We start from the raw sequence: 12,254 nt of genomic DNA, 5'->3' as shown, positions 1-12,254 counted from the left end.
AGCTCACAAGCACTGCCATCTTCCTCTATGGAGAGCCTATTAAAGTAATACATTGAGAAAAACGAGACGGTCCTCCACAACCATGCGACTTCTATCCGCAATCTTGAAATTCAAATAGGACAAATTGCAGGTGAGTTGAAGAATAGACCGCAAGGGACGTTGCCGAGGTCAACTGATCTCCCTCGCAACCCAGGGAGTGCATGAAAGGAAAAATGGCTAGCAGTCTTCTTGTTAAGCGGAAAAACGACAACGGTAGAAGGGAAAGACCCATCAGGACCAACCTGAATGTGGTGAAAACCAAGAACCCATTGACATATGAATCAAAAAAGCTCGAAAAGATGAACTCAGAAGTTGCATCCACCTCCAGGCCCTCTAGAACACGAAACAGAAGAAGTACAGCTACCACCATTTCCACAAAGATTGAAAAAGAAATAGAATGATGAAGAAAAGATCGCTACGATGGCAGTAATGCAAAGGTCAAACACTGTAATCCCACCGAAGATGTGTGACCCAGGAAGCTTCACGATAGCTTGCTCAATTGGAGGGGTCTACATCGGTCAGGCACTATGCGATCTTGGGGCGAGTATAAATTTAATGCCAATCTCAATTTTCAAACAATTGAATGTGGGAAAACTAACGCCTATGTCGGAGACTCTTCAACTTACGAACATATCCCGAGTACACCCTGAGGGAGAGTTGAAGGATGTCTTGGTCTCAATTGACAAATTCATTTTACCGGCAGATTTCATCATTCTGGATCATGAAGCAGACGAAGATGCGCCCATCATATTGGGATGACTGATAACTTGTAGAAATACAAGTTATTTATGCCACCTTATCTAGATATTGCGGCAAAAAATGAGGAATTATGCGCTAATTGTATGCAAATTAAATTAGTTTGATAATAATTTGAAATGCTTGCAATAAAATCCACTAACGCCAAAAGATGGAGAATTTGGTGAAAATTTACTCTGTTTTGTAGGAAGACCAAAGTCACCACTTGCGCCTAAGGCTCGAGAGAACTTCATCAACACATCTCTATCACCATTGCGGCCATCGAATGCCATCGCACAGACATTCATTGAAGAAACGGCGCAATGCAATAGTCGATCCTGATCCATATGACAACCGCATGCGGATATAAAAACAAATGCTGCATGCGGACCTATGATCGAGTGATAAAAATGAGCAACGTAAGAGTGGGAGATTCAGACGCGTGTACAGCTAACGGTTGTGCACAATTTACAGTTTGATTGCATAACAGAAGGAATAAAATCCCTCCATCTTCGAAATTTTCATAATCAAAAGTGGGGAGCACTTGGCCGGAGTCAAAGCTATTCTGCCTATAAAAATTATACTATTCGATCTGGGTGAAGTGCTGCAAGATTAAAGAGAGAAAAGAGCTTAGTTGAATGCTACAAAGTAAGATCCGGGAAGAAGAAGAGATAAGGCTGAAAGGTGTAATCTCAATTCATCCTATCAATATCCCTAAGCGAAGCTCTATTCAAGGACCCTGCTACCGGAGGAGCAAGCCTGAGAGGGAAGCTCTCCTTACCATTATTCCATCCACAACCGGCAAGCAGATCTTCATCGATCGGTGACCAAGAGATTGGCGCCTGATTGTCCTTATTCTACCTTTTCTACGTATTTCATGTCTCTTCTATCTTTCTGTTCATTCATCATGTATCAAACTCTTAATAGAAATATTAGTAGTTTCGATCATATTCAGTATTCATCTTATGTCTTTCACCGTTCACCCGTTATTCACTTTCTCCACTATGTTTTCTTAATCTTTTGATAAGCACTATAAATATCCAAAGACTTAATGTAAATTAAAGTTATGTAATACGTTTAGCTAAAGCATGTTGGATGGCATCTTCACCTGTGAGAGCAGAAGTGAAGATGTCATTCTGATCTATCGAGAGAAGGTCAGGAGAGTGCGTTAACGAAAGCGAGTAGTACTTCCAGACATGGAAGCAACCTTGCATTCATTACGTCGGACTCTAGTTTCAACGCAGACATGCGGGAGATGCGGCCGATCACTGAAAGGTGTACGCCATGATAAAAAGGGAACAGTATTTGTATCTTTACTTTCATTAAGAACTTGCGATAATTTGTATACTTATTTTTCTTTTCTTTTCTCACCACAAGACTTATTGTCGCAATCCATGTCCTTGCACAACCTTCACAGCTATTCTTACTCTTAGCATCTTGTACGTAGAAACTATATTGAACACATATAGTATAGGTTTACTATATTTTCAACGCATTTATTTTACTTTTATTTTATGTAATTACTTTTGTACAAAACATTCTATCAAAGTATTATAAACCGGTCGCATAACATCATGAAAACACCGTATTAAATCGGTATCGTATTTCCCCATGTTCGACCTCCGATCACACCGAGAAACTTACGATGGAATTATACTTGGTTTCATCGTAAGGAAACTTGTAACACAACAGGGCATACTACCTAATCTTAATAAAACATCGCATAATCAGTAGTAGTATCGCATTGCATGCATCACATATCATCTCTACTAGTTAACAAGTTTATATATGCGTTAAAACTACAACAACTTTATGGTGCCGTTGCCGGGGAAATTACTGGTCAACGGTTTATTATTTGAGTGTTTTTTGTTGTTTTGCAGGACAGATCTCATTGTACTGGCTATTCTACGTGGAGAACAGCTTGACGGTGTATGAGTTATGGTGCTGAGCCAAAATTTATCGCGGACCCTGAGATCGAACGAACCTTCCACGCAAGGAATCATCTGAACAGGAATCGGCGTAAGAAAGCAGCCATGGCGAATAACAACAAGACAATTCCTGAGAACCAAGGGATTGCGCGGCCAGCCCAAGACCCTGTATTTTTGGCAACTGATCGCAATATCCCAATGAGGGACTACACAGTGCCTAACTTATATGACTTCTCGCCAGGCATCTCAAGGCCAACTGTTGAGGGGAATGCCAGATTTGAAATCAAGCCGGTCATGCATCAAATGATCCAGAATGCGGGCAAGTTTGAGGGTCTACAAGGTGAAAATCCCCACGCCCATCTGACTAGCTTCATAGAGATGTGCGGCAACTTCTCCATTCCTAGCGACACTCCTGAAAATATTAGACTATATTTTTTTCCTTATACCTTAAGGGACGAAGCGAAGAAGTGGGCATATTCACTGGAGCCCAACGAGATTACTTCATGGAGGCAGTTGGTAGAAAGGTTCATGAAGAAGTTCTTCCCACCAGCCGTTAACGCAAGGAGACAGAAGGATGTGTTGAATTTTGAGCAGAAGGAGAATGAGACCTTGAGCACTGCCTGGGTGCGATTCAGGAGGTTGGTAAAGAATTGTCCGCATATCGGGATTCCCGATTGCGTTCTGATGGAAACCTTTTATAACGGCTTGAACCGAGCAACGCAGGCTGTTGCTAATGCCTCCGTTGTAGGAGGATTCATGGACAAGACCTATACTAAAGCTAAAGTCATCTTTGACCGCATCTCGCGGAACATGGATGACTGGATTGATGATGGATATGGAGGAAGGGGAAATAATCAAAGAAAGAATGAGACAGCCATTGTCTCTGCCGAGACAGTGACTGCACTGGCCGCCCAAATGGCCACAGTGAACTCTATCCTCCAGACAATGGCCATGAATCAAGGAGCCATTGCCCCACAATCAGCGCAACTTGCTGCACCAGCTCAAGTGGCCGCAATTGGTTGCGTCAATTGTGGTGGGGCTCAAGGGGCTGACAGTTGCCCGTTAAACCTGCAGCAGGTCTGTGCCATCCAAGGCAATCCCTTCAGCAACACCTATAAACCAGGTTGGATAAGTCATCCTAATTTTAGATGGGGTGGCAATCCTAACCAAGGGGGGCCAATGAACCATCAGGGAGGCAATAGGGGCAATTTTCACCAACACCAAGGGCAACCAAGACCTCAGAACCAGCAACCCTCATCATCAATATCGAATGCCTCGGGAGGATTCTTAAAGTCACTGCTAAAGCAATACATGGACAAAAACGATGCGGTGATGCAGGCTTAAGCATCCTTCATAAGGAACTTAGAGATCCAGGTGGGCCAGCTGGCGTCAGAGTTAAGAAGTCGTGCACCAGGGATGTTGCCCAGCAATTCAGAAGCCTCGAGATCAACTGGAAAAGAACAATGTTAATGAGGACATTGAGTAGGCAAGTTTGACCGCATACGATGATGTGGATTACGATCATTCAACACGACACATCTTTTCGGTCCATATCTTGATCAATCCTTTATCGACCTTCAAACAACTTCTTATTATTAATTTTTGGAACTTTATATTTTTGCATTAATTCTTTTTTTAGCATTAAATTCAGAATTTATTTTATCATTGCAATTTGCTTCTTCTGTTATTTTCAGCATTCAATTTATTCTCGTATTTATTCTCGCATTTAAGTTGCTTTTTGTAGTTAGTGTATACTTTGATGAATGAATGATTGGTTTTGAAGACAGTTATTATAAAAAGACAAGAAAAGCGTGAATAGAAATAAATGAAATAATAAATGAGAGAGCAGAATTTTTAATGGACGCATCTTGTGTATACTAGGAATGCGTTGCAATCATCTAACTCAACTATACTAAGTTGAAGGTTGCGCTCGCATATGAATTTTGCCCCACCTTGGTCGATGCACTACGTTGAGGTATTCTCCAGAACTGCATTGACTAAGGAAGTGTGTTGCGAGGTCATATGCGTTGTTGACCATCTTCAATAGATATATAGTTGCGTTAGTGAATGCGATGTGTTGAAATCAAATTTGCATCCATTCGAATAAAATATTAAAAAGTATTGTCTGGTAAAGCGGGAGAAAGTCTAAACGATTCGTATCCCGAGCATTTAAAGCTTGGCAGACGAAAAGACGTCCCTCTGAAAATTCCATAATTACGAGAGGTGGATCGACGCGCCTGTTGGACTGCCCAAGATCAGACGTCGCGCAAATCGCAGTGGGCCCCACATGGCCCAACCTATAAATAGAACCTTCCCCTTCAGTGGAACCTTTTTACCTGCATTCGAAAAACCTTAAGTTTTTTTTGCTCTCAGTCTCCCAGAATCCCTAAACCTTAAGTCAGAACCCCATTTTCTTCCCAAACAACTTCAATGGCCGACCAAACCCAAGCCCGTTCAACTTCACCTTTTGCCAACGATCAGGCAGCCATGCGAGAGGCAGCATTCCTAGCTGCTAGTCGTTGGCTGGCCGCCCAAGCCCGTAATGCCCCACGAACCACCAGAAGATCCCAGAGACACTCATTGCCCTCAAGACCCATTGTGTTCCAAAGAAGAGGCAGCACTGAAAGCCTACCAACTCCGACGGTCTCCACAGAAAGCGAAAGGAAGAGAAGAGACGACACGGAAGTGTTTGGCAACATCCTGAGCACCTTGAAGCAAGGAGAAGGCTTGCCCGAGGCAAGGGTTATAAATCAACCACTGCCTACGGAGGAGGAGATAGTGGTTGCGTTGAATGAAGCCACCAAGGATGGAATAGTGGTGGTGGTGGAAGAGGCAGTGGAAGAAGTGGTGGATGGAGTGGTGGAAGAGGTAGTCGAGGAAGTAGAAGTTGCAATCAGGGAAGCAATTGAGGCTGAGATCGTAATGGAAGCAACAAGAGAAGTGGTTGTTACAGTGATGACACCTGAAGTTGTGGTGATGGAGGTTGCGGACACATTGTCTAAAGTAATCCAGCTTGAGGAGTTGAAGGCTGCAGATGTAGAGGCAATAGTTGAAGTTGAAAAATAAGAAAAGAAGAAGAAGAGGAGTCGGGAGCACAAGGAAGGAAGGGTTAAGTCTTCACGTCATCGCAAATCAAGGAAAGACAAAGAAAAGAAAAATGATGATGAAGATGAGGAAGCCAGAAAGAAGAGAAAAGAAGAGAAGGAAGAAAGAAGAATGCGCCATAGGGAAAGAAGATGCTTGAGAGAAGAAGAGAAAGCAGCACAAAAGGCTGCTAGCCCTGCGAAGGACTGAGAATCAACCTCTGTGAGGGAAGATCAAGAGGAACAAGCGCAACCGATGGAACCACCGCAACCTGAAACAGTGCAGCCGATTGCGGTGGATGTAAATGAAGAAACTGAATGAACCCCTCTGATGCGGCGTCGCAGGGAGAATGTGCCCCAAGGGTCTGAAATCGACCCTTAAAGATTAATTTTGGCTTTAGAGCAAGAAGAAAGAAAAATAAAAGAAGAAGAAGAAACACAAGAAAAGTTGGAACGGGGCAAGCTCATAATCGCAGAAGGGAATAGGCAAAGAAGGATTGAGTTTGAAGAAATGAAGAGAAACAATGAGCCTACCCGGTTAGAGGCAATTAAGAAGCACGGGGAGGATCAACGCCTATTGCTGATCTCTTAGCAGTTTGAAGAAGAATTTGAGAGGGAAGAGAAGGAAGAAGAAGAAAATAAAAGGAGGAAGAAGGAACAAGAGGAAAGAAGATTGAAAGAAGAGAAGAAAAGGAAGCGCGAGGCCAATAATTGGTGCTTGCTCAAAAGCAAAGGCAAATGACTCGCAGAGCACAAGGAAGAGGAACGACGCAAAGAACGGGCAAGGAGAGAAAGACAAGCTGCCCGTCTTGCAGAAGCGCAAGTCCAAGCTCCAACGGTTAGTGAGCCCCCAGCGGCCAGGAAGAGATCAGTCAAGAGAAAGGAAAATGACAACATGTTGTTCGAGATGGGTTTCTATCCTGCACCGAACCCACTGCCTGATCTAGTCACGAGCGTGATAGTTGAGCATGGATGGGATACTTTCTGTCAATGCCCATCCATTATTGTGCCTCAGGTAGTGAGGGAATTCTATCAAGCAACTGTACGAAGATAGAGATGTGGTGACCTTTAGAGGGACGTCTGTGCTCTTCAGCACAAAGGAAATAAATGAACTTTTTCAGTTGAGGATAAATCTTGATGCGCCAGGAAACGCAATCATTGAGGATCCCTCAGAAGAAATGATGGAGGAAGCGCTGAAGGTGTTAGCACAGCCGGGGACAAGATGGACTATCTCCCCAAAAGGCATTCACACAATGGAGTCCAAAGCTTTGCTGCCGGAAGGAAGACTTTGGGTGTACTTGGTCAAGAAACGGATGATCCCAACAACGCATGATCGTACCGTGTCAAGGGATCGGGTGATGGCCGCATACTGCATTGCTCGTGGCATCCCCATTAATGTGGGCAGATTGATCGCAGGACAAATCAGAGCCTTGGTGGGGCATATAAGAGGTCAATACTTCTTCCCATGGATAGTCTCCTGCTTATGCCTAAGTATGGGAGTAGGCATTGATGATGAGCCCATGTTGGAAGTTCACGGCCTCATCAATATGAAGATTCTGAGGATGCTTCTCAAAGACTCCCCCCACTACTTGAAATTACTTGCCAAAAGGCCTACGATTGACCTTAATTCGCCGCAAGAACCAAGGACCAAAAGAAGACGAGAAGACAAAGGCAAGGAAAAAGTTTCTGAATCTTCAGAGTCTAAGCCCTTAATCAGAAGGCCTCGTTAGATAAGAATTTGTTCCCCCGGCCAGCCTAGCTCACCAATGTAACCTTCCTCTCCTCCTCTTCCTCAGCCTATTGATCCTCTTCCCCTTAACATTAATCTCCTTCCCAACCAGCAACCCCAACCTCCCACTTTCCGTACTCCCACTGCCACAAGTTGATGACCCACACGATTTGGGCGAGGGCACATCAGCCCAACCTCAAAACGATGCTGGCGAGACTTCGCAGGCGTAACCTGCACCCACTCCCCTGGCTGCCAAGCTTGCTGAAATGAGACAACTTTTTGCCCAACAGCAAGAGCTTATCAATTAGCAGCAGCTCTTCTTCAACCAACAGTTTGAGGTCGTTATGGAGCGCATTGATGAGATTCAGTGTAGTGCTGCCATTTCAAGGGAAGCACTAATCAACACCCAGCGCAACTCACATCGCATATTCCAGCACCAGCGTATGATAGCGGAACATAATCAAGAGTACTTAAATTTTCTCACCACCTATCTGCATGGGCCGATGGTGCCTCCCCACTTAAGGAAACCATTTTTATTTGAAGATGGCTCAACCTTAATGCCTTAACCGTCGCAAGATCCTCCAGCCCCACAGACTTAATTTTTTTCTTTCTTGTATCATTTTTGTATTCTTTTTGTATACTTTGAATTCATTCTTTTGTAACTTAATATTTCTTTGACTCTTGTACAGGCCTTAAGCTTTGAAGTTTGCATTCATTTGTAATTATTTGCAAACTTCTTTAATCTTCAATACAATGCAAGTACATAGTCACTTCAACTTTTTGCCTTTGCCTCTTCCTTTATCTTCCTTTGTAAATCTGTGCTTTATTTTTACTCTTATATTTTCACGTTCTTCATTGCGTTGCTATGATGCATTATATGTGAAACTTAGAAATATTTCTTATACTTAGTAGATTCCGACTAACACTTAGTTAACTCTTAGTTTAGCAGTACTTTACCTTTTAATTTTCAAAGTCCTACTCAAACCTTCTTTTTGAAATTTTCTTCTAAGTGTTTGTCTAGTCTATCCAAACAACGCAATGAGGACCTTGCTCATCTTTAAATTTGGGGGTGGGGAAGGTCTGAGTAGATGGATGCAAAATTATGTAGTATTAAAAGAAAATGCGTCCTTTGTTTAGCATAAAAAAATATATATTTTATTATGACAAACTCCACTGTCAGCGCAAGGGATTTCAAAATATTGTTCCCAACCTGATAAGAGTTTAGTTGTGAGAGGAACTTGCTCGTAGTTGGATGTTCGTATGACACTCATAGGAACAAGCCAAAACGAAGGTGGGTCACCAGGAACAACGCAGCATAGAAATGAAAAGAAAAAGAAAGTAAGGGACAACTCCTCTGAAAAACATGAGTTAAGTTGAAATTGGCACACTGACATAGTTGGATCTTCGCATGAAATCCATGGGGGCAAGCCAAAACGAAGAGTGTAACCATGCTCAACTGTGCCTAAATGAATAAACGACGCAAAATTTTTGCTCACAACATATAGCTTTATCAAGTTGTTTTGCCATGAAGAGATAAACATTCTATCCTGAAAACTAGAAAAGTGTCTTTGAGCAGGATTTTGTTAAGTAAAAGAATAAAATAGGGCTTGCTAAGAGTTAGCAAGGATAGAAGGAAATGCGATGTTCGGAAATGTACCTAAGGGTTACATTCGGAGCAATTAATATTTTCGTAAAAATATAGGATAAGATTGGAGCATGATTTCCTTAGTAGAAGATATGCTTGAGGACAAGCATATATCAAATTTGGGAGTGTGATAACTTGTAGAAATACAAGTTATTTATGCCACCTTATCTAGATATTGCGGAAAAAAAATGAGGAATTATGCGTTAATTGTTTGTAAATTAACTTAGTTTGATAATAATTTCAAATGCTTGCAATAAAATCCACTAACACCAAAAGATGGAGAATATGGCAAAAATTTACTCTGTTTTGTACGAAGACTAAAGTCACCACTTGCGCCTAAGGCTCGAGAGAACTTCATCAATGCATCTCTATCACCATTTCGGCCATCGAACGTCATCGTGCAGACATTCATTGAAGAAACGGCGCAATGCGATAATCGATCCTGATCCACATGACCACCGCATGCGGTTATAAAAACAAACGCCGTACGCGAACCTATGATCGAGTGATGCAAATGAGCAACGTAAGAGTAGGAGATTCAGACGCGTGTACAGCTAACAGTTGTGCACAATTGACGGTCTTATTGCATAACAGAAGGAATAAAATCCCTCCATCTTTGGAATTTTCATAACCAAAAGTGGGGACCACTTGGCCAGAGTCAAAGCTATTATGCCTATAAATACCCCAGAGGATTCAATGAAAATTATACTATTCGATCTGGGCGAAGTGCTGCAAGATTAAAGAGAGAAAAGAGCTTAGCTGAGTGCTACAAAGTAAGATTCGAGAAGAAGAAGAGATAAGGCCGAAATGTGTAATCTCAGTTTATCCTATCAATATCCCCGAGCGAAGCTCTGTTTAAGGACCCTGTTACCAGAGGAGTGAGCCTGAGAAGGGAAGCTCTCCCCACCATTATTCCATCCACAACCGACAAGCAGATCTTTATCGATCGGTAATCAAGAGATTGGCGCCTGATTTTCCTTATTCTACCCATTTCTACGTATTTCATGTCTCTTTCTATCTTTCTGTTCATTCATCATGTATCAAACTCTTATAGAAATAATAGTAGTTTCGATCATATTCAGTATTCATCTTTATGTCTTTCACCGTTCACACCGTTATTCACATTTCTCCACTATGTTTTCTTAATCTTTTGATAAGCACTATAAATATCCAAAGACTTAATGTAAATTAAAGTTATGTAATACGTTTAGCTAAAGCATGTTGCACGACATCTTCACCTGTGAGAGCAGAAGTGAAGATGTCATTCTGATCTATTGAGAGAAGGTCAGGAGAGTGCGTTAACTAAAGCGAGTAGTACTTCCAGACATGGAAGTAACCTTGCATTCATTACGTCGGACTCTAGTTTCAATGCAGACATGTGGGAAACGCGGCCGATCACTGAAAGGTGTACGCCATGAGAAAAATGAAACAGTATTTATATCTTTACTTTCATTAAGAACTTGCGATAATTTGTATACTTATCTTTCTTTTCTTTTCTCACCACAAGACTTGTCGCCGCAATCCATGTCTTGCATAGCCTTCACAGCTATCCTTACTCTTAGCATCTTGTATATAGAACCTGTATCGAATACATCTAATTTAGGTTTACTATATTTTCAACGTATTTATTTTACTTTTATTTTATATAATTACTTTTGTACAAAACACTCTATCAAAGTATTACAAATCGGTCGCATAACATCATGAAAACACCGCATTAAACCGGTACCGTATTTCCTCGTGTTCGACCTCGGATCACACCGAGAAACTTGCGATGGAATTATACTTGGTTTCATCGTAAGGAAACTTGTGACACAGCAGGGCATACTACCTAATCTTAATAAAACATCGCATAATCAGTAGTAGTATCGCATTGCATGCATCGCATATCATCTCTACCAGTCAACAAGTTTATATATGCGTTAAAACTACAACAATGACCATTTCTATCGACCGATCGCACTTGAATTGATGTGCACAAGGGAGAAATCGTGATGAACATTAATGAGAAGAAGCTCCGGATTGAGGCAATCAAGATTTGAGAAAAGGAGAAAAAACCTCCATGGACTTGAAAAATCTAGATTAAAGAAGAAACAAGCAGTCCCTGCGTTAATAGGTGACATGCCACTCAAAGCTCGGTTAGGAAGGAAGAAGCTTATGTTAAGCTTGTTTTGATGTACACATATTTTGAGAGAAGTCTGAGACTTGTGGATTTTATTTTGGGACCTCTATTTTGTTCTTGTGCTGTTTGTTGAAACTATATTTGTTGTCTTTTCAGAATTGTATTTAAGTTGTTTTGTTGGATAAAGTCATAGTTATTTTACTGCTAAGTCGTTTTTGCATATTAAGGTTTTGAGCAGGTTTTACTTAAGTTAGGCAGTAAGTGCTGGCAAGTAGGTCGGCAATTGATGTCGTCATGTCCCCTTTCGATTTTAGAGGGTAAACTAGGAGGGGGTGTAACATGTAAAGCTTGAACAACAACCTAAACTAACTCGTAGTTAAAGTGGAAGTAAAAGGTCAATCCACAGGGAAAGATTATTTAATATTTTCCTTAACCAAGCTTAACTATGAAAAGCTTAACTATGAAACCTATGAAACGGGGATTTTTTATTAAGACAAGAAACATGCTAAAAATCAAAAGACAAAGGATAATTGTAACTAAATTTAGAAAAATATTGCTTTTAATCCAAGTTAGACGTTCAATGCAATTCTTATCATTAAATTCTACAAATTTAATTCACAATCGGATTAAGGTCGCAATTACCCACTTAACTAGATTAAACTAGTCTCTACAAAGGCAGACAACTAGTATTAACCTAGTCAAGAGAGCGTCATAATCAACAATTAAGGTAGGATAGCCCTAACCTTAATCAATATACATGTTTCTACCTCTATTGGGTTTGATAGTGGCCATATAAAAGAGAAAATACACGCATTAAGTTCTAGGATTCAATTGCACCAATTAATTGTTAAGATAGCTTACTCAATTAATCGAATTTTCTTCAAATCTAGTAATTAGTGCATCTTAGAATAGTTATTAAACACACAATTACTATTGCCTCTTGTAGATCTTGGCTAGATATTCTATCGAACAT

Source organism: Benincasa hispida, chromosome 2 (genome assembly GCF_009727055.1).
Source record: "Benincasa hispida cultivar B227 chromosome 2, ASM972705v1, whole genome shotgun sequence".
NCBI lineage: Eukaryota > Viridiplantae > Streptophyta > Magnoliopsida > Cucurbitales > Cucurbitaceae > Benincasa > Benincasa hispida.
Note: the sequence above shows the minus strand (reverse complement) of the source record.